We start from the raw sequence: 25,954 nt of genomic DNA, 5'->3' as shown, positions 1-25,954 counted from the left end.
TTTCTACCTAATGTCCCTTTTCTGTTCTGAGATCCCATTTGGGACACCACATTCTATTTAATCATCATGTCTCCTTAGGTTCCTCTTGGCTGCAACAATTTCTCAGACTTTAGTTTTGAGGACCTTGACAGTTTTGAAGAGTACTGCTCAGATATTTTGTAGAAAGTTCCTCAATTGGGATTTCTCTGATGTTTTTCTCATTAGTAGACAGGGATTATAAATTTGGGGGAAGAAGACCACAGAGATAAAGCACCAATGTCATCATATCATATTCGGGGTGTCATAGCAACTATCAACATGACTTACCACTGTTGATGTTGACCTTGACCACCTCGCTGAGCTAGTGTTTATCAGGTTTCTCTACCCTATTTCCTCTCTCCCCTCTTCTATCAGTGAACTCTTTGGAAGGCAGTCACTACGCGCAGCCCACACTTAGAGACTGGAGGATTATGCCTATAAGAGGGCAGAATATCTACATGAATTATTTGAAATAGATTCTGCATGGGATATTTGTCTATTTCCCCCCTTTATGTACTGAATTGTTGACTCATGTCAGTATGGACTCATGGATATTTATTTTATACTCTAGCTTATAATCCAATACTATTTTATTTTGTTCCTCAAATCATCACAGTTTTAGCCATCACAGAGCTCTTTCACTTGGTTCCTGTGTGTCTTTGACATATCACCATCATTGTGGATCTTCTTGAACACTTCCTTATTTCCTCGCAGTAAAAGATGCTCTAGGATCATCTGCATATTTCCTACTCCAGTCCTAGAACCAGCCATTTCTCAAGGAGCTCTGGTTCCTTTTATTGGAGAATGGTGCTACAAACCAAGACCTGGGTTCTGGGTGTGATGACTGCCACTGGGGAATTGTTGCTTCTAGGCCTTATCAACAGACAGTGCAAGGAAATATATGTGTGTATACTAACTTGTGTGTGCACGTATCTATAAATATTTTTATGTGTCACCATCTGTATCTATATTAAGCTAAACATGAGTTCATACTGATGTTTCCAAATCCAATCCATTACCACGTGGATTATTCAAGTTACTTTTCCTTGCTTCCCTATTACTTTTTCACTTCAACAGCGAGAAACCTGGCTTCAGCCATCTACCGTCCATTTGCTTAATTGCTTAATCCGAGTATAAATGTATAGTAGTTTCAGAATTGTTAACGAATATCCTAATGGGAAACAATTTTATCAACTATAGTGCTTATATACAGTTCCTTTTATCTTTTAGTCTTATAGACTCTATTCATTAGCTTAGTACATTTCTCCCCACCCTCTTTGGTTATGCTGTTTAATACATTTGTAATACAGTTAGATTCTTTTGTCATATTCTGCATTCCATCCTGGGATTCGCTGACCTGCTAAATGACTTTTTAATATTTGCATACATCAAGGTTCACTCTTTGGGTTGTGGTTCTATGGGTTTTGATGAATGCATAATCTCATTTATCTGCCATTATAGTCTCATACAGAATAGTTTCACTGCTCTAAAAATTCCCCTGTGCTTCTCCTATTCAAGCTTCCCCCAACCCCACCATTGTACTCGCACCAAACCTTTGGCAACTGCTAACCTATTTACTGTCTCTAGAGTTTTGCCTTTTCCAGAATGTCATATAAATGGAATCATACAGAATGTAACCTTGTAAAATGGCTTCTTTAACTAAGCGAAGTGCATTTAAGGTCCATCTATGTCTTTGCATGGTTTGACAGCTCATTCCTTTTTATTGCCAAATATTACATTATGTGATGTACCCCAGTTTATTCCTTTACCTATTAAAGGTCATCTTGTTTTCTTCTAGTTTTTGATAATTATGCATAAATAAAGCAGCTATAAACATTCACATACAGGCTTTTATGTGGGCATAATTTTCAAATCATTTGGGTAAATACCGAAGAGCATGATTGCTGGATTATATGTTAAGACTCTTGTTTAGCTTTGTGAGACACTGTCAAACTGTCCTCAAAAATGGCTGTACCGGGACACCTGACTGGCTCAGTCAGTACAGCATGTGACTATTGCTCTCAGGATTATGAGTTCAAGCCCCATGTTGGGCCTAGAGCTTACTTTAAAAAAAAAAAAAATGGCTGGACCTTTTTGTATTCCCACATGCAATGAATGAGAGTTCCTGTTGTTCTATATCCTAGCCACCAGTTTTGTCAGAGTTTGGATTGAACCTTTCTAATAGTTCTGTAGTAGTATCATATTGTTTTCATTTGTATTGCCCTAATGACAAATGATAGCAGGTCTCTTTTCATCTCCTTTTTTCAGCTGTATATCTTCTTTGGTAAGATCTCTGTTTAAATCTTTCACTCATTTTTTAAAAATTAGGTTGTTTGCTTTCTTATTAAGTTTTAAGAGTTCTCTATAGGGGCACCTGGGTGGCTCAGTCGGTTGAGCGTCCAACTTCAGCTCAGGTCATGACCTCACGGTTTGTGGGTTCAAGCCCCACACCCCGCGTCAGGCTCTTTGCTGACAGCTCAGAGCCTGGAGCCTGCTTCAGATTCTGTGTCTCCCTCTCTTTCTGTCCCCTCCCCACTCACACTCTGTCTCTCTCTCCTTCAAAAATAAATAAACATTAAAAAAATTTTTTTAAAGAGTTCTCTGTATATTTTGGATAGAAGTCCTTTATCAGATATGAATTTTGCAAATATTTTCTCCCAATCTGTGGCTTCTCTTTTTATCCTCTTAACAGTATCTTTTGGAGTGAGGAAGATTTTTTATTTTAATGAAGTCAAATTGACCAATTTCATGTTTTGGCATTACCAAAACCACAGTCACCTGGGTTCTCTCCTATATTTTCTTCTAAGATGTTTTATAGATTTTCATTATAAATTTAAGTCTATAGTCCAATTCGTTTTGAGTAAATTTTTGTGAAAAGTGTAAGGTTTGAGTGGAAGTTCATTTTTTGCCTGTGGATGTCCAATTGTTCTAGCACTATTTGTTGAAAAGATTATTCTCTGTATTGAATTGCCTTCATTCCTTTGTCAAAGATCAGTTGACCATTTTTGCGTAAAACCAGTTCTGTGCTCTCTATTCTGTTCCATTCATGTATGTGTCTATCTTTTGGCCAATACCACCCTATCTTGAAAACTATAGTTTTATAATAGGTCTTGAAATCAAGTAGTGTGAGTCTTCCAACTTTGTTCTTCTTCAGTACTATTTTGATTGTTCTAGATCTTTCGCCTTTCCATACATAAACTTTAGAACCAGTTTTTGATATCCATAAAATAACTTACTGGGATGTGCTTGGGATTTCATTCAATCTATAGATTGAATTAGGAAGATCTGACATTTTTAACAATATTGAGTCTTCCAATCCATGAACACAGAATATGGCTCCAATTATTTAGATTTTTGGTTTCTTTCATCAGAATTTTGTAGTTTTTTTTCTCATATAGATCTTATGCAAAATTTGTTTGAAATACCTTAGTATTTCATTTTGGGGGGGTGCTGATGTAACTAGTAATTCACTTGTACAATGCTGGTATACAGGAAAGCAATTAGCTTTTATATATTAGCCTTGTGTCCTACAACCTCTACATTATTTCTAAGAGGTTATTTGTAGATTCTTTGGTTATACATAGATAATCATGTTATCTGCAAATAAAGACAGTTTTATGTATTCTTTTCCAATCTGTATACCTTTTTATTTCTTTCTCTTGTCTTATTTCACTAGCTAGATCTTCCAGTATGATATTAGAGTGGTGAGAGAGGACATTGTTCCTGATCTTAGGGAAGAAGTCTCCTTACCATCAGATATTATTTTACCTGTAGATATTTTTTTGTAAACGTTCATTATCAAGTTGAGAAAGGTCCCCTCTATTTCTAGTTTGCTGACAGTGTTTATCATGTTATATTCTTGTCCTGCATCAATTGATAAAATTATGTGATTTTTCTTCTTTAGTCTGTTGATATGATAGATTGCATTAACTGATTTTCAAATGTTGAATCAGCCTTGCATAACTGGAATAAATCCCACTTGGCTATGGTGCATAATTCTTTTTATACATTGATTGATTCACATTGCTAGTATTTTGTTGAGCATTTTTGCATTTCTGTTCATGAGAGATATCAATCTGTTGTTTTTCTTTCTTGTAGTGTCTCTATCTGGTTTTGGTATTAGGGCAAGGGTAGCCTCAGAATGCATTAGGAAATGCTCCCTCCACTTCTATTTTCTGGAAGAGATTGCAGAGAATTGGTATTGTTTAATGTCAGATGTTTTTCTTGCATCAGTTTGTAAAATTGTATGATTTTTACTCTTTAGTCTGTTAATATGATGGATATATTAACTGATTTTCAAATGTTGAATGAGCTTTGAATAACAGGAATAAATCCCACTTGGCTATGGTATATGATTCTTTTTACACATTGATGGATTAAAGTTGCTGGTATTTTGTTGAGGATTTTTGCATGTCTGCTCATGAAAGATGATCAGTCTGTAGTTTTTATTTCTCGTAATGTCTTTATTTGGTTTTAGTATTAGGGCAATACTGGCCTGATAGAATGAATTAGGAAGTATTCCTTGCTTTTCTTTCTTCTGGAGAGATCACAGAGATTGGTATCATTTTTTCCCTACATACTCGGTACAATTCACCAGTAAAATAATCTGGGCCTGGTGCTTTCTCGTAAAAGGTTATTATTTGTTGATTCAATATCTTTAAAAGGTATAGGGATATTCAGATTACTTACTTCTCCTTCTGTGAGTTTTGGTAGTTTGTGTCTTTCAAGGAAATGATCCATTTCATCCAAGTTAAGAAATGTGCGGGCATAGAGCTATTCATAGTATCTCTTTATTATCCTTCTGATGTCCATGAGATCAGATTAGTGGTGACGGTCCATCTTTCATTTCTGATATTGGTGATTTGTGTCTTCTCTATTTTTTTTCTTGGTTAGAGCCTGGCTACAGTTTTATCAATTTCATTGATCTTTTAAAGAACAAGCTTTACGTATAGTACAAGTACCTTAAGCCTCTAGAGTATTTCCAATCCTTTCCTCGCATTTTTGTAACTTTTCTGTCATACATTCATTTCACTTCAGATGTCATTCATTTATTCATGTGTTATGATCACTCAGTCCTACTTCAATTATTTAAGAATAAAAATTAAAGATTTTATTGTATTTTCAGTTACTTATTCTCCTTTGCTCTTCCTTTCTTTATGTAGATCCAAGCTTCTGACCTATATCATTTTCCTTCTGCCTGAAGAACTTCTTTTCACATTTCTTGCGGGGCAAGTTAGCTGGCAATGAATTCTGTCAGGTTTTGTTTGTCTGAGAAAGTTTTTATTTCTTCTCCACGTTCTTTAGATATAGAGTTTAGGTAGGTGATTTTTTTTTTTTTACCTCCAACACTTTAAATATTTCACTGTACTCTCTTCTTGCTTGCATGGTTTCTGATGAGAAAGCCACTGTAATTCTTATCCTTGTTTCTGGTTAGGTGAAGGGTTTCCACTCTTCCTGCCCCAACTTTTCTGGCTTTTTTGAAGATTCTCTCTTTCTTTTTTTGCAGTTTGAATATGATGTACCTAAGTATGGATTTGTGTTTTTGTTTTGCTTGAGAAATTGGTATTTTTTCCTCCTGATGTTTTCTGAGCCTCTTTGATCTGTGGTTTCCTGTCTACCATTAGTTTTGGAAAGTTTCAGCCATTATTACCTCAAATTGTTCTTCCAGTCCAGTCTCTTCTCCTGGTATTCCAATTACATGTATGTTACACTTCTTAAAATTGTCCTATACTTCTTTTCTGTTTTTTTTCCCATTCTTTAGTCTCTTTACCTTTCAGTTTGAAAAGGTTCTGTTAACGTATTTTCAACCTCATTGAATCTTTCCTCTGCCATGTCAGATCTACTGATGAGTCCATCAAAGGTATTCTTTATTTCTGTTACAATGCTTGTTATTGTTAGCATTTCCATTTGATTCTTTCCACAATTCCCGTATCTATATGTAACATAACCCCTCTATTCTGGCATGTTACCTACTTTTTCCATTAAAGTCCTTACATATTAATCATTGTTACTTTAAATTCCCTGTCTAATAATCCTGACAACTGTGTCATATCTGAGTCTGTCTCTGAAGATTGCTTTATTTCTTCACACTGTGTTTTATCTGGCCTTTATGCATGGCTTATAATATGTTGTTGAACACCAGACGTTGTATTGGGTAATAGTAATTGAGGTAAAGAGGTCTTTAGTGTAAGGACTAATGTTAATCTGGCTAGAAGTTGGACTCTAGGTGCCAGAGACTTCAAAATCCTCTAGTGTCCTTCCCCAAGACAAAAACAAGGACACTTCCCAAAGTATTCTTTCTCGGAAAAAGTCTGTCTTGCCCCTCTTTCAACTATAATCCACCTTTATTATACTGGAGCCCTGTGGGTGTGGTGATAAGTATGTGAGAGGTTAGGTTGTCTAATCTTCTGCTTAAATCTCAGTGTTTTAGCAGTTTTGTGTCTCAGATCGTTAACCTTTATAAGTATTTCTCCAGTGGCATAGCTGTTCGTCACAGCTCCCTACTCCTTTACTGACTGCAGCACTCGCAATCTATTTCCTTGAAGCCCTGACCCTTGTTTACTGTGCTTTTTCCCCTGCTAGGTGACTCAGAAGAACTAGAGGGGCCTGGCTCCTGTGGGAAGAATGTTTTTCCCCAGGACAGATGAGGCTCCAGGAGAAATATCTCTTCCCCCCAGAGGGTGGGTCTTTGTTATGGAGAAGACCCTGTTGTGACTATCTGCATGCTCCTGCCTGTATAGATTTCTGAGTGATGCTTTGCCCAGGAAACTCAGTTCTCTAGTGGGTCCAAGAAAAGTTGGTGATTTACAGTGTGTCTAGATTTTTCTCTTCATAAGGACAGGAGTGAGGACTTCCAAGCTCTTTACATGTAGAGCTGAAACCAGGGTCTGTCCAGCACTGCATGTTAATTAAATAATATGGCGAAAAGACGCCAAGTATTATGTTTCTAAGAGAGGAGTTGGGAAGTGCCTAAAAAGTTATATAACTTATTAATTAGATCAACAAATAATGGTTGAGCCCCTACTATGTACCCGGTATTATTCTAGGGGATGAGGCCACCTCAATGACCAAAACAACATCCCTGCTTTCATGAAATTTCCATTCTTGTCAGTGAGACACAGAAAAAGAAGGCAAGCTTCATAAAGTAAAAATAAAAGTGGGTGGGGGCGCCTGGGTGGCGCAGTCGGTTAAGCGTCCGACTTCAGCCAGGTCACGATCTCGCGGTCCGGGAGTTCGAGCCCCGCGTCGGGCTCTGGGCTGATGGCTCAGAGCCTGGAGCCTGTTTCCGATTCTGTGTCTCCCTCTCTCTCTGCCCCTCCCCCGTTCATGCTCTGTCTCTCTCTGTCCCAAAAAAAATAAATAAACGTTGAGAAAAAAAATTAAAAAAAATAAAATAAAAATAAAAAAAAATAAAAGTGGGTGATAGAGAGCAATGGGATGGAGGCTGAGGTATGCCATTTAAAAGAAGATGGGCAGATTTGCATGTCTGAGGTCCTGGGCTTGATCCCTGGCATATCCATTACACCTTTATAAACACAATGCCCCATTTGAAAAGATACCCAAAGGCAGTGAGGTAGTGCCCCCATAGGATACCTGTGGATGTATTTTAGGGAACATAAAGAAGGCCAGTGTGGCTGCAGTGAAGTGATGAGAGAGTCACAAGAGAGGCGGCAGTGGGAAGCCTCATCAGTCATGGTAAGGATGTGAGCTTGCATTCCGAGTAAGGTTGGAAACCACTGGAAATTTTTCAATTAGAAGAATGACATGGGGTGTCTGGGTGGCTCAGTCAGTTAAGCACCCAACTCTTGACATTGGCTCAGTTCATAATCTCACATGGTGGTGGGATCAAGCCCCACATTGGGCTCTGTGCCGAGCATGGAGCCTTCTTGGGATTCTCTCTCTCCTTCTCTCTCTCTACCCCTCCCCTGCTCACGTGCATGGGCTCTCTCAAAATAAATAAAAATAAACTTACAAAAAAGAAGAATGACATGAATTCACAAATTTTAAAAGGATTGCTCTGGCTGCTGCCCTGAAAACAGACTGTTGGGCGGAAAAAGACGGAAGCTATAGAGAGAATTTAGGATGTCATTGGTATAATCCAAGCAAGAAGCGATGGTGGCTTTGAGGTAAAGAGATGCCATCAGATTCTGGAATTATTTTGAAGGTAGACCCAATAGAATTACATATGGACTGGTTACATTATTTAACCTTTATAACAACCCTCAGTAAAATAAGGGTAATACAATTTAGGAGAGAGTAGGAAACTGACCCTCAAGGAGATCATATCTAGGTCCCTGAGCTAATGAGTGACAAATCAAAATTTAAAGCCAAATCTGCCAGACTCTGAACTCCTAACACTGACTCTCCCATTCCCAACCTGTTAGTTACAAGGGATCTTCACTTCTTTCCACGGAAGAAGAAACCAAAGAGGTTAAGAGACATTCTCTAGGTGCTACCATTTTTCTAGGGGCAGAATTGAGACAAAAGACACGGTTCAGTGACACCTGAATGGGCCACTCTCTGCTCTGTCATGCTGCCCTTTCATTTAATAAGTGGGAATAAATGGCCAAGGGTTGCAAGTAATTGTCAATTAAACTTCAGTTCACAATAAGATAGCGCTATTACGAGATTCAGTGCATATGGGTCATCTTTGAGGAGGCATCACAAGACAGGGGTGATATTTACCACGCTGCACCATGAACGCTGCCTGTGTTTTTCATCATTAACAAAATGATGCAAAGGCTACAAAAAGCCTTTTTTAAAAACCAAAGGGGAAAAAAAAGAAACAAACAAAATCCACAGACTCAACCAGTCCTACCTGCCTAAGAAACATACCAGGGCGGGCAAAATGATCACCTTCCATGTGTTTTTGTAGGATTCCTTGGGAACTTCTGTGGCAGTGGTATTAGTACGTACAGTGTGGCATTGCCTAGTGTAAGATGCAGCATTATTCTGTCCATCTTAATTGCCTATTCTCCCCTAAAAGAAAGATATTCTTGGTGTGTGTGTGTGGGGGGGAAGGCAATCCTTGGAAACAAACTGGGGGCTTTTGCATTTGTAAAAAACAGTAAAACTTTGGATTACGAGTAACTTGTTCTGCGAGTATTCCACACGATGAGCAAATATTTCTAATAAATTTTAACTTGCAATATGAGTAGTACTTGACACCGAATCACATGATCACAACTGAGCCAATGGTTCTTGAAATTCGCTTTGATATACAAGTGCTTTGGATTATAAGCATGCTTCCGGAACGAATTATGCTCACAAATCAAGGTTTTACTGTACTTTTTTTTTTCATCTAGTAATGCCTATTAGTCCTTCAAATTCAACTCAATCTGCTGCTTATTAAGCCCTTACTGCATGCCAGAAACTGGGATAAGGGATTTATGCATTGCTTGTTTAAATCTTCAAAGCAGCTTTATGAGGCAGGTATGATTATCTCCGTTTTATAGGAGAGATGATGAAGGTTAACTAAGTTGTATGTCTTCTTTTGGCTCACAGGGAACTCGGGGTTCCACAAGTAAATCAAGGACTACAGTGTTATGTGATGCCTTTCTTCCACTATGTTTTGAATGCCTTGAGGGCAGAAATCCTTCTTTCTGTCTTCAGTACTTCAACATACCCTGAGAGGTAACACAGATCTTTCCCCCAAGTATTTAACTTAATTTTGCTTATTACTTATAATGGCCCTATAAGATATTGGTTTTTTTCTTTAAAATGTTTATTTATTTATTTATTTATTTTGAGAGAGAGACATTTAGAGCGCAAGCAGGGGAGGGACAGAGAAAGAGAGAGATGCCAATCGCAAGCAAGCTCTGTGCTGTCAGCGCTGAACCCATCTCAGGGCTCAATCTCACAAACTGTGAGATCATGACCTGTGCTGAAATCAAGATTCAGACGCTTAACTGACTGAGTCACCCAGGTGCCCTGAGATATTGTTTTAATAGCCTCCTATTCACCCCGTTGGTGAGGGAAGGATTCCCACCCTAAGGTAATGGAGATGGCCGAGTGCATGACATCCGACACTGCACAGATGAGATTGACAGCATTCTACTTGTCACATATACTCATAGCCCAGAGGAAAAGGATACCATGCCATGCAGGGCCCCATGGGGGTTGCACTTGAGAACACACTGAGCCATCAGGTGCTTTAAGAAGTAGGGTTTGTAGTATCAAGAGGGTGGGATACCCCCTGGTTCCCACAGGAGAATGTGATTGGCTCTGCATAATTCCATGGGCTGGCAAGGAACTGCAATCTCCCCCTCAGGGATAAGCAGGAACTGTTTCTGGTCCCTCTGATAAGGGAGGTTGTTTGCCTAGGGGACCTTATGCACCAGAGCAGAGTAGGGAGGGAATTTATAGATAGGTCATCCAAATCTCCTCAATTTTACCAGATATCAAGGCAGCACATAATGTTGAGCATTAATCGTAGGCCTTACACAACAAATATGCATCACTATCTCCATTTTATAAATGAGGAAATGGGGTTCAGGATGCCTATAGCATGGACAAAGTCCCACAGTCACTGAGAGGTTGAGGTTAAACTCTGGTCTCTCTGACCTCAAAGTTGTATTTTACTTACAAATGTGTAATAGAACATTTTCAGTTTCTAATCAACATTTCAGTGTGACTTCAGGGAAGGATGAGAGTGGAAAGTAAAGAATGTACCATTTTCCGGCTTAAGTCAATGTACGGCAGAATATTTCTTCCCCACCTGCCTGAGTCACCAGCATTTGCTTGGAAGGAATCACCACAAATGCTTTGCATTTGGGGGTGGAGATAGCCACTGTTGGCTCATGCCAAGGCACCTACCTGGTTGCCTATATAGCCCATTTAGCTGTGATTTGGCTCATTCTAGCTCAGTCTTAGAAAAAGTACAGAAACATCTTAGATAAATTAACGGGAAGATCTTAATATGCATATTAGCGTTCTTGAATGTTTGGACTGTCACTTATACATAACAACGTGTTCCTTTTTGCTTTGAATATTTTAATAGCTGTTGTTCTTATATTTTTATTTTCTTACATCTCAACTTCTTCCAGCCTCTGTTTTAAGCTTGAATGTGTTTGGCTATCAATAATGAATCTGATTTCTAAAATATACAGTAGAGGGGCACCTGGGTGGCTCAGTCAGTTAAGCATCCAACTCTTGATTTTGGTTCAGATCATGATCTCATGGTTCATGGGATGGAGTCCCACATTGGGCCCCGCACTAACAGCATGGAGCCTGCTTGAGATTCTCTCTCCCATTCTCTCTCTGTCCCTGCTCTACTAGCACTCTTTCTTAAAATAGATGAATAAACTAAAAAATAAAGTAAAATATAGAGAATACCTTCTTTCCCCCTTATATTTGCTGAATCATTCAACCTCAGTCAGGAACTTTGAGGCAGAATAACTGCTGTTCTTGCAAATTTCCTGAGAGTAATTATCTTAATGGTGATGACACTGGAGTGAGGGTGGTGGTGGATAGAAATCTCATATGGCTGCCATTTGTGGATTTCGAAATACTAAATACCAGTTTTTAGGCATAGAGTATTTAGGAAATTTCTAACCAAATGGATAACATGTGTAATTTAACAACGCCAATAAACTGCATCATAAGTGAGTTGGCTTTTTGGCTATGTATAGTCTTCAGAACCTGGTAACCATGAAGAACAAAGACCTCAAGACTTTGAAACTAGTCATCGATCCCAGTGCAAAAAAGTCACAGGGGGCAGAAGGAAAGGTGCTGGCAAGCAAACCAGAAGGTTAACAATTGACATCATTCTCCATAAAACTGCATGGAAGTTGAGATAAAGGCAAAATATATTTTCAAAGTACTAGAATCTCCAGATGAGAAAGCAAAATCAAATATGCAATAATTGCCCCAGCAATCCCACCTCTAGGAATCTATACTTAAAATACACTGGCAAAAAGATATTATTTGTAATAGCCAATGACTAGAAATGACACAAATATTCATCTCCAGGAGAAGGACTGAATAAAATATGGTACATCTACCCAATGGAGTGCTATGCAGCTCTAAAAAGGAATAGGAATATTTCTATATACCGCTAGGTGGAGTAACATGTGTAGAGTTTACTAAGGAATAGAGGAGGAACTATCATAAAAGAGATTTCAGAAACACATCATCCAGATACAATGTGTGAACCTTGTCTGATTTTCTGTACCATATAAGACATTTATTTGAGACAACTAGGGGAAATTACATGTCAGATAATTAAGAATTATTATTAACTTTATGGGTGTTGATGATAATATTTTGGTCACGTTTTCTTAAAATAAGAGATACTGACATATATTTTTTAAAATACATTATCCGAAGTCTGATTTTTGCATCAAAAATATTCCAGGAAACAAAAAGTGTGGGGAGTAGAGAAGAGTTGAAACTAATACAGCAGAGTGTTGATAAATGTTGAAGGTGGATGGGGGATACTGTGTTTTCTACTTTTGTGTATATTTGAAAAATTCCTTAATAACAAGTTAAAATGAATACCATATACATGTATACATAAATATGACATACAGAGAGAGATATAGAAATAGAGACAGATGATAGATAGATAGATAGATAGATAGATAGATAGATAGACAGATAGATGATAGGCCTTACAAGACATCCTGACTTGGTGAATCTGGGGCAGAACTTGGGCATCCAAATTTTATTAAAGGTCCAAAGTTCTTTGGCACTCTCACTGATCAAGCAATAGGATATGGCATTTGGGGGTTAAAAATTCTCAAAGATTTGACTATGATAAAATCCATACTGACTATTAAAACCACAATGAATACAACAAAGTTTTCCCTAGCTAATTCTAAAACCCCTTCAGGGTTCTTAAGTAACTTAGGGTTACATGAATAACATGGGTTTTTATCTCCACCTACTTTGATGTTCAGATCTGCTCATAAATGGAGAGTCCTGGTTGATGGAATGCCAGATACAGACATAGTATACTTAAGTCAACTTAAGAGGAGGGCCGGCAACATCTCTGTCTCTTATAAATGTTCACTGTCTCTGTCACTTCAAAAGATTGTAAACAGCATGACAAGCATATATGTGTAAGTGCTGCAGAGTCCTCAGGGAAGGCCTTCAGTGAAATCCAAGGTATGGTAATAAGGAATGCCATTCAACCAGTCGGCTTACTCTTGCCACCCACTGAGGAAGAAGACTCCAGATTGGTGAGTGGCATGGTCCCCACCCAGCATCAGGGAGAAGGAAAAGTGCAGAGGCAGACCAGAGAAGGAAGGGGAGACTTATGGGACCAAAACAGCCCAGTTACCTAGTTTGAAAGCAGAAGGACATAGAGCTCAGCAATATCGCACTCTGAAGTTCACTCTCATATACAAAGGGCAGGGTTTGGCCCGGGGAGTTTGATCCTACCAGTAGACATAAAAATGTACTTCATGCTAACCCCTAAAAGAAACAAAAAGTACATATATGTATTTTCTTTTTTTTTAATTTATTTTAGAGACAGAGCATGTGTGAGCAGGGGAAGGGGTGGGAAAGACACACACACACACACACACACACAGAGAGAGAGAGAGAGAGAGAGAGAGAATCTTAAGTAGGCTCCACACGCAGCACAGAGCCCCATATGGGGCTTGATCCCACAGCTCATGACCTGAGCCAAAATCAAGAGCCAGACACTCAACCGGCTGAATCACCCAGGCCCCCCATGCATGCATTTTCATTTTTATGTTGCTATGACTTTTTAAATTCACTTAAAATTAATTTTTGAGCAATGCTGAGCCAGCAGCAAAGTTTCTTTAAAGCATTTTATCAAATTGCTTATTTTCAATATATAGCTGTAGAAGTAGAGTTTTCAGTTTAGGAGATCTTTCCTTGAGGAAAGCTATCTTCAGTAAAATTCAGAACCTGGTTGGTGCTCACAAGGCACTTTAGTGATCTCTCCACAGCCCAGGGTGTTCCTCAGCAAACCCAGACTTCTCAAAGTCTTTGAGCTGCTTCTACGCTGGATGCTGCCTTCAGCTGACAAAACTCATTAGGGATTGATTTGTAAATTCAGAGTGCAAATTTAATTTGCCATTATAAATGAAATTTCTAGATGGATTGAAGAGTCGTTCAACAAATATTTATTAAGCACTGTAGTAGGCTGAATAAGGACACCCAAAGATAACAGGCTATAATTCCTGGATCCTATAACTGCTACTTTATTTGGGACAAGGGTGTTTGCAGATAGAGTTAAGGTAGGGAATGTGAGATAGGGAGACCTTCCAGGCGGACTGTAAATGCAATCACAAGTCTCCATATAAGAAAGAGCCAGAGGGGCACCTGGGTGGCTCAGTCGGTTAAGCGTCTGACTTTGGCTCAGGTCATGATCTCACAATTTGTGGGTTTGAGCCTCATGTTGGGCTCTGTGCTGAAAGCTCAGAGCCTGGAGCCTGCTTTGGATTCTGTGTCTCCCTCTCTCTCTGCCCCTCCCCTGCTCGTGCTCTGTCTCTCTCTTTCTCTCAAAAATGAATAAACATTAAAAAAAGACAGAGAGAGAGAGCCAGAGGGAAATCTGACTACATACACAGAGGAGAAGGCCATGTAAGGATGGAGCACAGGGGGATTTCAAGATGGTGGATTCTCTCTGGAAGGAATGCAGTCCTGATTTCATGCACACCTTGACTTAGGCCCAGCGATACCAATTTCAGTCTTTTGACCTCCAGAACTGTGAGTAAATCAATTTCCTCTGTTTTAAGACACCAAGTTTGTAACAATTTGTTATAGCAGTTATAGGAAACTAATACAGGCCACAAAGCGCATACGTGAGGAATATAGTGGCAACCGAAACCACATGGTTTCCATCTTCATGAAACATCAAAGCAGCTGGTGGCAACGTATATGATTTGTTGGCATCAGGCCTCAAAACCTTCTGTATTGCTGGGGTGCCTGGGTGGCTCAGTCGGTTAGGTGTCTGACTCTTGATTTCGGCTCAGGTCATAATCTCATGGTTTGTGGGTTGGAGCCCTGCGTCGGGCTCTGCACTGACAGTGTGGAGCCTTTTTGAGATTCTCTCTCTCTGCCCCTCCTCCACTGGCACTTTCTCTCTCTCTCTCTCTCAAAATAAATAAATAAACTTAAAAAACAGCAACCGTCTGTATTCCTGACACAGTGGAATGATACAACCTGCAGACAGACTGATGTTGCTGTCAGCTGGAAGGGTATTTTTTTCCCTTCCTCTTTTGTCCTCACCAACTGCTTTATTTTTATTATATTTTAATAAAATGTAATATACATTATATTTGTAGAATTTTTAACATTTAGAAAATATTATAAAATAAGTATATTAGGCTTGTATATATTTTCCTTGTTTAGCTCTCACAGAGCACCCCGTTTTATACCTTCTTACCAACTTCTTGACTACTGCCTCATGTAGCTATATCTTTCACATAATATTTAAGATGATAAGGTTTGCAAGGAACAAAATCACAGATGTTGAGCACTTGAACAGGAATAGTTTTGACAGTTGTAACACTTTGGGTTGAGACCTTCCATTTGGCAAAGGGATTGTGACGTGGACAAATATTCTGGACACTGTGCAAATAATTGCCCACAGCGTCCCTCTGACCATACAATGAACTGTTAGGGATTGTGAATTACCGTAAACTTCTGTACTCAGATGTTCAAGGTGCCTCGTGAGTTATCATATCTAAGATGAACTGACTACATTACAGTTAACAAGTAGAATGTTTGGCTTGTGATATAGACCCATTGATAAAGTCTCAATGCCCGGGTCTAAGAAATGCCACCCTGCTTTGCCTCCGATTGGCTTCAACAATGCAGTTCAGATCAGACCATCTCCGCCAATGCGTGCACAAGGTAATTTGTCACTGAGCTTCACAAACAGAAAATATCACCCAGTGTTTGCCCTCCACTGTCACTCTCCAGCTTTGGAACTTCAGGGACCGAAGGAAATAAGCAGCTATTGCAACGACGGTTCCTCCAAGCCTATAGAGGGCTCACTTTGCTGCGAGCCTAGGAAAGGAGCAGATATCATACTCCTCTCACCTGGCTTCCTTCCTCCAGCAGTTCCTATCTTTCACCACGGATCCACACCTGCTACTCAGAAACGAGGTGAATTCACTTACCTCTTTAACTCTCTCTAGGATTTGTGAGGTTTTCCATGGGCTTCGAATACTTCTGTTGGAGTCAGGAGGCCTGGAGAGAGAAAATTGGCTTGAGGACCAAGGCAGCAAGAATGGCGTTTGGCTGTTTGACTTTTCTGTTTTCATAAGCTGTGAGAAAGCATGGACTGAGGATGGCAGAATCCTCTTTGGATCATGAATTTATAAAAATTTTAAATACATTTTCTGATTACAAAGCAATAATATTGTTATTGCATACAACTTAGAATATAAGTTAAAGAAAGTATAATGAAGAAAATAAGACCACCTGAAAAATCAACCACTCCAAAATGATTGGTGTTGGCATTGAACTGGATAAATTTCTTTTATTTATTTTTTAATTTTTAAAAAAATATATTTTCTCATATGACACCAGGTCATTAATATTTTTAAGGTTTATTTTTGAGAGAGAGAGAGAGAGAGAGACTGACTGAGTGTGAGCAGGGGTGGGGGAGAGGCAGAGAGAGAGGGAGACAGAGAATCCAAAGCGGGCTCAAGGCTCCGAGCTGTCAGTGCAGAGCCTGACTCGGGGCTTGAACTCATGAACCGTGAGATCATGACCCGAGCTGAAGTTGGATGCTCAACCAACTGAGCCACCCAGGCACCCCTACATTTTTTTTAATGTTTACTTATTTACTTTGAAAGAGAGAGAGAGAGAGAGAGTGCCCTTGTGCGTGTGCGTGTGCAAGTGAGGGAGGAGCAGAGAGAGGGAGAGCGAGAGTGAGAGGGAGCGAGAGAGAAAACCCCAAGCAGGCTCTGTGCTAATGCAGGGGCTCAATCCCACAAACCATGTGATCATGACCTGAGCCAAAAGAGTCAATGCTTAACCAATGTTAGGCCACCCAGGTGCCCCAAATGTGGATACATTTCTTAATGAAATTGTGATCATTCCCTGTACACAGTTTAGCATCCTGCTTTTTATCACTTTACATGAAATCATATTTTCCCATGTCATTATGTATTCATCCTAAACATGACCTTTCAGGGCGGTACATATTGTTCCATAATATATTTGACCATTTCACTATCATTTGACATTTCTGTAGTTTTTAATTTCTCACTACTAAAAGTAACATTTTGAAGGAAAAGCCTTGCATATAAATCCTCAGTGAACATCTACAATTATTTCAGCAGGATAAAACGCTAGTTGTGAAATTACTAGGTAAAAGAGTATGCAGACTTTAGTTTTATTAAAGTTTAACATCCATCCAGAAAAGCACACAAATCACGTGTGTGTTGCTTGATGAATTTGTATCTTGATGAACACACTGATAGAACCAATACTCAGATCAAAAAAATAGCACCAGCATCCCCAAAGCCACTGTCCCAGTTTCTAAACACCCTAAAGGTAACTATTATACTGACTTTTAACACAATAAATGAGTGTTGCTGTTTTTTTAACTTCATATAAACAGAATCACTCATACGGTATGTATTCTTTTTTATCTGGCCCCTATCACTCAACAGGATGTCGTTGGTGCACCGCATCTCTGTCGTTGGGTTTAGTAATCATTTATTCATTCTTATTATTGGATGGTATTCCATTGTGTGAATATGCCACCGCTCATTACCCACTCTACTGTTGATGGGCACTGGAGTACTTTTCGATTTAGGGCTGTTATGAATAGTGCTTCTATGAACATTCCAGTACATGTCTCTTCGTGAACATATGTACACATTTCTTTTGGATGTGTACCTAGGAATGGAGTTGCTAGATCATAAAAGATGGCATATGTTCAGCTTCAGAAGATACTGTCAAACAGTCTTTCCAAATAAGTTGTAGAATATGTACATTTTAAGTCTCTTGATGAAAACTGCCATTCATAAAGATTCTCTGCCCTTACAGTGTCTTAGTATATTAGACTCCACGTGGAACCTTTCCCAACAGTAGGTAGTATTACACATTTTTAAAAAATCTTTGCCACTTAGGCAGGTCAAAAAGTGGTTTCTTGCTATTGTTTAAACTTGTACTTCCTTTATTGCTATTGATAGTCAGCAGACATTCTACACAAGAAGAAACATAAATAACCAGGAAACATACGAAAACAAAATGTTCACGTCATTCCCAAATTATCTATTGGTGTGTTTATCTTTTTCTTGTTGTTTTGAAACCTTTTGCTTTATAATGACAAATACACAGATTTTTAAAAATGTTTAATATTTATTTATTTTTGAGAGAGAGAGAGAAAGAAAGCAGGGGAGGGGCAGAGAGAGAGAGAGGGAGACACAGAATCTAAAGCAGGCTCCAGGCTCTGAGCTGTCAGCACAGATCCTGATGCAGGGCTCGAACTAACAAACTGTGAGATCGTGACCTGAGCCAGAAGTCAGACACTTAACCGACTGAGCCACCCAGGTGCTCCCCGAAGAATTTTAAATGATAACTTCACATACATACACACACTCAAATTAACACGGGAGTACATTTTACGGCTCTCTCGTACCTTCTATTTTTAAGCTTTTTATTCATGAGGCAAATTTATTCTGTATACATTATGCCCAAGGATATATGCTGCACGAGATGAACAGACTCTGCCCTCAAGAGGCTTATACTCCCTTTGGCTGCCTAGGACCCCCAAGTGGATATCTCCATTGCCGAGCAGCAAGCTATGCCAATTACATGGACAATAAGAAAGTAAGGGGTTTAGGACTTTCTTCACTATTTGAAGCTGAAGGAGAAGCACAGGCTGAGCTGGTCCTAAGGACAGAGGGAGTCCCAGGGTCACATTTCAGGCCACAGTGCGCATAAAACAAGAGGAGAAATCAAGAAGCCCGGGCTCATTCTTATCTGGAGAATGCTGAGTTCAAAAGAAGATGGGAAAGCTGCTTGAAGTCAGGGAGTTAGGGTTTCAGAACATTTTATTGGCACCAAGATATTCCTCCATTTTCAGCATTGTGTTCCCTCTGGAAGAAATCCATCCATTGGGCTCTGAATGCCAGGCTAGGCTGGGGGGTGGTATTAGCGTGGTAAGCCATGGTAAGCCGTGGTAAGCCGCATGCATACAAGGCTAGGAAACCTTTGTTGTTGAGAGAGGTAAGCACGTAAACTGGGAAGGCACATTTATAATGCTGAAGGCAGATTGAGTCAGTCTCAAATGTTCTCGTACTTGAAAGGTGAAGAAAAAGAAAACAAGGGCAGGCCAGATGGAAGTGTGGCTCTCATTAGAGGATCCGAAGGAAAGTTTATTTTGAGTTGCTTTCTGTAACTGAGAGAAAAAAACAACTGGGGATGGGTGTGGGAAACAGAGAGACAGTCCCTGAGGATGGCCATGGGAACTTGCATGTATGGCAGCCCTCCTTTATCCATGATTTCAGCTACCCGGGGTCAGCTGAGGTTGGGAAGTGGATGATCCTCTTTCTGAGGAATCATCAATAAATCCATAGTAGCCTAGCGTTACGTCACAATGCCTGTGACATGCACCTTGCTTCATGACATCACATAGACATTTTATCATCTCACATCATCACAAGAAGAAGGGTGCGTTCAGCACAACAAAATATCTGGAGAGAGAGAGAGACCACATTCACATAAAGTTTGTTACAGTACAGTAAAACCTTGGTTTGCAAGCATAGTTCATTCTGGAAACATGCTTGCAAATCCAAAGCACTTGGTATGTCAAAGTGAATTTCAAGAACCATCGGCTCAGTTGTGATCATGTGACATTTGGCGTCAAGAACTACTTGTATTGCAAGACATCGCTCATTTATCAAGTTAAAATTTATTAGAAATGTTTGCCCGTCTTGCAGAACACTCATGGAACAAGCTACTCACAATCCCAGGTTTTACTGTATATTGTTTTATAATTGTTCTATGTTTATTATTATTGTTAATCTCTTACTGTGCCTAATTTATCAATTAAACTTTATCACAGGTATGTGTGTATAGGAAAAAAACACAATATATATAGGGTTTGGTTCTATCTACAGTTTCAGGCATCCACCAGGGGTCTTGGAACATACCTCCATGCAGATAAGAGGGGACTACTGTATATTAGCCAAAAAAAACCCCCACAAAATTTTGATTGTACTTTAATTTATCTTAGGAGTATTAGGGAATGCTCAAGGCTTTCCTTCCACTTAGCATATACGTATACCCTAGGTACACTGTGTAGTGAAATCTGTTGTCTTGTGATTTCTTCATTCCACCCAACACTTACCCTCTTTCCCCAGCAACTTGCTAAACACACACACACACACACACACACACACACACACACACACGCACTGGGAGTGCTCCCTCAGAGCCAAGAAAAGTCCAGAAACCTGTTCCCTGGCTTAGAGCCCAGCAAAGGAAAATGAGGGGCTAGTTGTGAGCAAGAATCACTGGGTTGTGCCTTACACATTTATTTCCCTAATGTTACTGAAGGGCCCTAAACAAATCAGCAAAAAAACCTTGTGAAAGAGTGGGCACAACTTTTGTTTCTGAAATTGGGTGTACCACAAGTGGGGGAGCAGGAACGGTCAGTCCCAGGTGCAGGCTATAAGCAGTGCGCTGTGTACGGATAATTTTAAAACAATAATAACACTAGCTACTGGGGTCGGCTTTGTTTTCACCATGCGGTGGCATGTCTATACAAGTCAGTGATAAAATACTCCTCCTCCAAACAATCTTTTGGCGCTGTTACTTTTACGGTTTCATACTGTAATATACATGGAAGCTTCACCGTGGCACTTTTTAGTGGTTATTCTTCAATCAACACAGTATTCCACAAGGAAGTGAATTGAGGGAATTCACAGTTCTGGAGTTAGCCCTGACACATGCTGACCAAGCTACATGGGTTCATTTCTGGAGAAAATTCAGTTTTGAATCGCCCGGGTTCACACTGAATGCCGTTCCTGTCTCCAACCCCCGTGGTGTTGCACATCCTCACAATTAAACAACAGATTTAAGGGGCACCTGGATGGCTCAGTCGGTTAAATGTCTGACTCTTGGTTTTGACTCAGGTCATGAGTTTCGTGGGCTCAAGCCTCACGTTGGGCTCCGTGCTGGCCGCACAGAGCCTGTTTGGGATTCTCTCTCTCCCTGTCTCTCTCTGCTTCTCCCCCACTTGCAGGAGTAAACGTGGCATGCACTTGCTCTCTCTCTCTCCCTCTCTCGAATAAATAAATAAGCTTAAAAAAAAGAAAATTTCAAAATAAACAGTGAGAACCAAAGCACTGTAGAGACAAAGAATAAAAATCGAGTTACTTAATTATGTCATTCCATGGATGAAATCTCTGAACCCAGTTGTGGTCACCCTTTGGAAGTATTTCTCCATGGCGTTTTCCCTTTTTTGTTGTTTTTTTTGTTTGTTTGTTTTCAAAAATGACAGCAATGTCATCTAAAAGTGTTAATCTGATACCTTTGGCTTTGTTTTGTACTGTAAATTTATTTTATTAATTTTTTTATTGGCATGAGATATCAAATGTTAAATCAAAGAAAATGTTCCCTGTCTACATTTCTTTTCTACCTAGTATTATTATTCATTTTATTTCATGGTTATTCCCAAAGATAATTTCTCAAGAAATGGTCTGCTCAGAGACACCTGGGTGGCTCAGTAGGTGAAGCACCCAAATCTTGATTTCGGTCCTGATCATGACCTCAGCGTTTATTTGTGGTTTTGAGCTCCAGGTTGGGCTCTATGTTGACACTATGGAGCCTGCTTGGAATTCTCTCTCTCCCTCTCTCTCTGCTCCCCCCCCCCCCCGGCTTGCTCTCTCTATTTCTGTGTCTCTCAAAAATAAATAAATAAACTTTTAAATAAAAGAAAAAAAAGGAATCATCTGTTCTGGTTTTCAACATGCCAAGGCACAGTGCCTGACGGAGACAACCAGTTTCCCACCAGGAGTCCCATTGGAATTGGGGGTCTAAAAATCCAAGAGGAACTTGAGCCAGTAACCCTCTTGGGAAAATACATCTCAGAGAAGAGGGGCAGCAGAGCCCGGAGCTCCATTAGACACACTGAAGGTGTGGTCCCAGCTCCTTAAACCACAGAGTTAAGGAGGGCAACTCCCAGACTGGAAATTAGTCCAAAAGGAGATCAATTCAGCACACAAGACAGAATCTTTGAAGCTTTTTCAATAGCAACCAACACTAAAAGAAGTAAAATCTGTATTTCACATGCAACCAGAACACACACATATTATTTAAACAATGCCTAAACGTTACTATAGGTAATGAAGTCTGCCTATTCTATTCTACTTCACTTTTTAGAACTGTTAGTTGTGACCCAGTAAATTCATTTCACGACCCACTATTGGGTAATAACGTGCAGTTTAAGAAAGGTACAGCATCGGGAATATAGTCAATAATATTGTAATGACTTTGTATGGTGACAGATGGTAACTAGGCTTATCATGAGGATCACTTTATAATGTACAAAAATATCAAATCACTATGACGCACATCTGAAACTTATAGGATATTCTATACCAAATATACTTCAATTAAAAAAATACTAATGCAAGTAAGGGAAGGGAATCTTGACCTTTCGGCTTCTGAATAATAATCAAAGGTTTGTTGGTCTTTTACTGCAGAGCGAGTTTTGAAGAACCAGATGTTCCTTCTTATCGTGTGTCTTGGAACAACCTGAGCTCGGCCTTCACTAAGAACCAGAGACAAGGATGAGTCAGGGCCTGAACAAAATTAAAACAGGCCCCACAAACATGTTAAGGTCAGAAAAAAGACCTGAGAATTTTCTGACACTTTTAACTCATAAAATAAGCACTCTTCAACTAAGAATATCTCTGTAAGTTGAGGGCCTAATTTGTTAGTGCAATATGAAAACAATTCGAAGTTTCAAGAAATCGTTTTGGAGAAAGGAGATACCATATACATTTTTGCTGCCGATGAACAATGTTTACGTAGCCACGGTAATGTAAACATTGTTGATTTTCCACTTGTGGAACAACCCCACAGAAAAAAACAAAGATTTGTTTATTTGAATTGTGTATTTATCGTTGTCATCAACCTTCAAATGCAAGACTAAATGTAAATAAGTATATGGTGGCAAAATTCAGGAGGTAGGCATTGGAGAAGGAGTTGAGAAAGGGTAGCATCCCTACGATCCTCACCTTAAAAAGCGAAGAACTAAGGATACTTTACTTCTTCTCTAGCTGATAAAAGAGAGATTAAAATACATTACTTAAAGCCACAGAGGTAACTAATAATGGAACCAAACAAGAGAGATGAATTTATTGGTTAGCTGAGGAGAGAAGAAACACCGGAGTGAAATTCTCGTTTCCCATAGCAAGGAGCCAATATACAATGTGCGCAATTGATAAATCAAGAAATTGTAGAATATCTATTGTCTTTAGCGATGTGGAAGTAACTACAAAAAAGGAAGGGGCAAAGTCATTTAAAAGTAGATGCAATTGGGAAGGGGTGATATCAGTAATGATAGCCTTTTATGACACACACTTTTCTGTACAAATTGAGTTTTTCAATTATTTTCATGAATTACTCTGATTTAAAATAATAAAAGTAATAACAACAATGATGATAATAATTAGTGTGAAGTGTAACCTGGAAATCTATAGGTTTTACCCTCTTGAATTTCTAGGGTTGTGAATCTGTGGTTGAGTTAAAAATGATCATGGTGTATTCTCTTCGTCCCGGCCCAGTCTGCCAGATCCTAAAAATGATTTATATGCCATTCATTCACAAATGATGCTTAAATATCAGTCAAATAGAAACATTCCCCTGAAATTAATCAACTTCCATGGGATAAAGAAGATTCTATAGTATTATAATCATAGTTTATGCTCCGTATTTGGTCCATAGCTTCTCAATGCTAGCAAGGTTATCTTGCCTAAAAGAAAAGCCATTTTCCTTTCTGTTAAGTTGTAACTTATGCTGGCAGGACCTCCAGAGAGAGCTCGTGTTCATGAGCTGCATTAGCAGAGTCAGATGAAATGTAGCTGGGATCCCTATCAGTTTCGTCAGGTATAAGATGAGAAGTCAGAGATGAAATGGACCTCAGAGACGGTCTATCTCCTTGATCCTCAAAGTGGGGTCCCAGGACCAGCAGCTGGAACACCACTGGGGATCTTGTTGGGCATGTACAACCTCAGGCCCCAGAGCTGCTGAATCAGTATCTGCCTTTTAACGAGATCCCCAGCTGATTCCGTTGATTTGTGCGCACTTTAAATTTTGAGAAGCACTGGTCATTCTGAATCCAATCTCTGTCCCAGTGGGGGAACCCCTCTCTCCAAGCATCTCTGGCAGGGATAGTCCTAGCATCTCCCGAGTTGAGCATGGAGGACGTTATTTTGTAGAAGAGATTTACCAGCATGGGTTTGAGGGAGGCTAATTTCATGATGTGCTAGAAATTGCCTGGCAGACTGAGGCAGGAGGTGGGTGAGCGGTATTGAGACTGGTGGAAATAAGGGAAATAGTGGTGCCAGTCTGATCGGTAGCGGGGGAAGGGACAAGGCACCAAAGTCCAACCATGGGGAAAAGGCTGGGTGTGAGATGGGAGAGTTCAGCCGAGGAGCAGAGCTGCTGGGAGCAGCCTAGGAAAGTGGCTGATAGAAGCTCAGAGAAGAACGGAAGATGGCCAGCGTATGGTAGAGTGCCCTTTGTAAATACTGCGCCAGGCTGGCAAGATAACGGCATGAATTTCCCTTGAGGAGCTTCCAGTTAATCTTCATGAGTTTTTTTTTTAAATTTTTTAAATGTTTATTCATTATTGAGAGAAAGAGAGAGACAGAGCATGAGTGGGGGAGGGGCAGAGAGAGGGAGACACAGACTCTGAAGGAGGCTTCAGGCTCCAAGCTGTCAGCACAGAGCCGGATATGGGGCTCGAACTCATGAGCTGTGAGATCATGACCTGAGCCAAAGTCAGATGCTGAACTGACTGAACCACCTAGGCGCCCCTTCATGAATTTTTTTTAAAGTTTATTTGTTTTTGAGAGAGAGAGAGAGAGAGAGAGAGAGGGAGGGAGGGAGGGGCAGAGAGAGAGACAGAATGAAAGAGAGAGAATCCCGAGCAGGCTCCCTGCTGCCAGTGCAGAGCTAGACGCGGGGCTCAAACCCATGAACCGTGAGATCACGACCTGAGCCAAAATCAAGAGCTGGTCACTTAACAGACTGAGCCATCCAGGTGCCTCTCTTTTTTTACTCAACGGCTTCACTGAGATATAATGTACACACAAATCACTCATCTAAGCATACAATCTGATGGCTTTTAGTGAATTCGCATAGGTGTGACTCCACCACCAGTTTCAGAACATTTTTCCACCCCCAAAACAAACCATGTACCCCTTAGCCATCACCCCCATCCCCCTCCCCACACACCCTACTCCACCCCACTCCACCCCTGGCAACCACTACTCTACTTTCTGTCTCTATGGATTTGCCTATGCAGGACACTTCATATAAATGAAAGCATACAGTACGTGGCCAAACCAAATTATACTGATAACAGTCTCTCCCCGTCCCCTTTGAGATATCTCTCTCCCAAATGATTAAACCCCCCAACCTATCGTGGTGTGTTGCTGTGTGTGTGTGTGTATGTTTTAAGGAAACCTCCCTCCCTCAGTCCTCCATCCTCCTCAGGGGGCGATGTATGGCTGTCATCCTGGGATGTCCCTTCCCTGCTGCCCCAGGGTGTCACCATTTCCCAGATCCCACGTCTTTCCTTGGTTACACCCTTGATTTGCCACAACACATCCTCAAGTAATATCCTAAGATAAGATGTGTGGAAGACCAAGTTCTTGGACATTTCTGAAAGTGTATTTTACCATCATGTTTGAGGGGAGATTGCATCTGACTGTGTAGAAAGCTACAAGTTGAAAATTACGATCTGTCATCCCTTCTAAGG

General features: G+C 40.0%; 1 long non-coding RNA gene across 1 annotated transcript in view; it reads right to left on the bottom strand.

The window, feature by feature from the left end:
• Nucleotides 1-25,954, bottom strand: part of LOC124509689 (uncharacterized) — a 147,385-nt gene that overhangs the window by 27,140 nt on the left and 94,291 nt on the right. The window contains exon 2 of the long non-coding RNA XR_006961484.1: nucleotides 16,119-16,188. This is a non-coding gene — a long non-coding RNA (uncharacterized LOC124509689). The remainder of the gene's footprint in view (nucleotides 1-16,118; nucleotides 16,189-25,954) is intronic.

The sequence above is a fragment of the Lynx rufus genome, unplaced genomic scaffold (assembly GCF_022079265.1).
Source record: "Lynx rufus isolate CCGP_SWC_20201006 ecotype Redwood Valley unplaced genomic scaffold, mLynRuf1.p SCAF_14, whole genome shotgun sequence".
Taxonomy (NCBI): domain Eukaryota; kingdom Metazoa; phylum Chordata; class Mammalia; order Carnivora; family Felidae; genus Lynx; species Lynx rufus.
The sequence above is the reverse complement of the archived record's forward strand: the minus strand, read 5'-3'. Positions and strand labels throughout refer to the sequence as shown.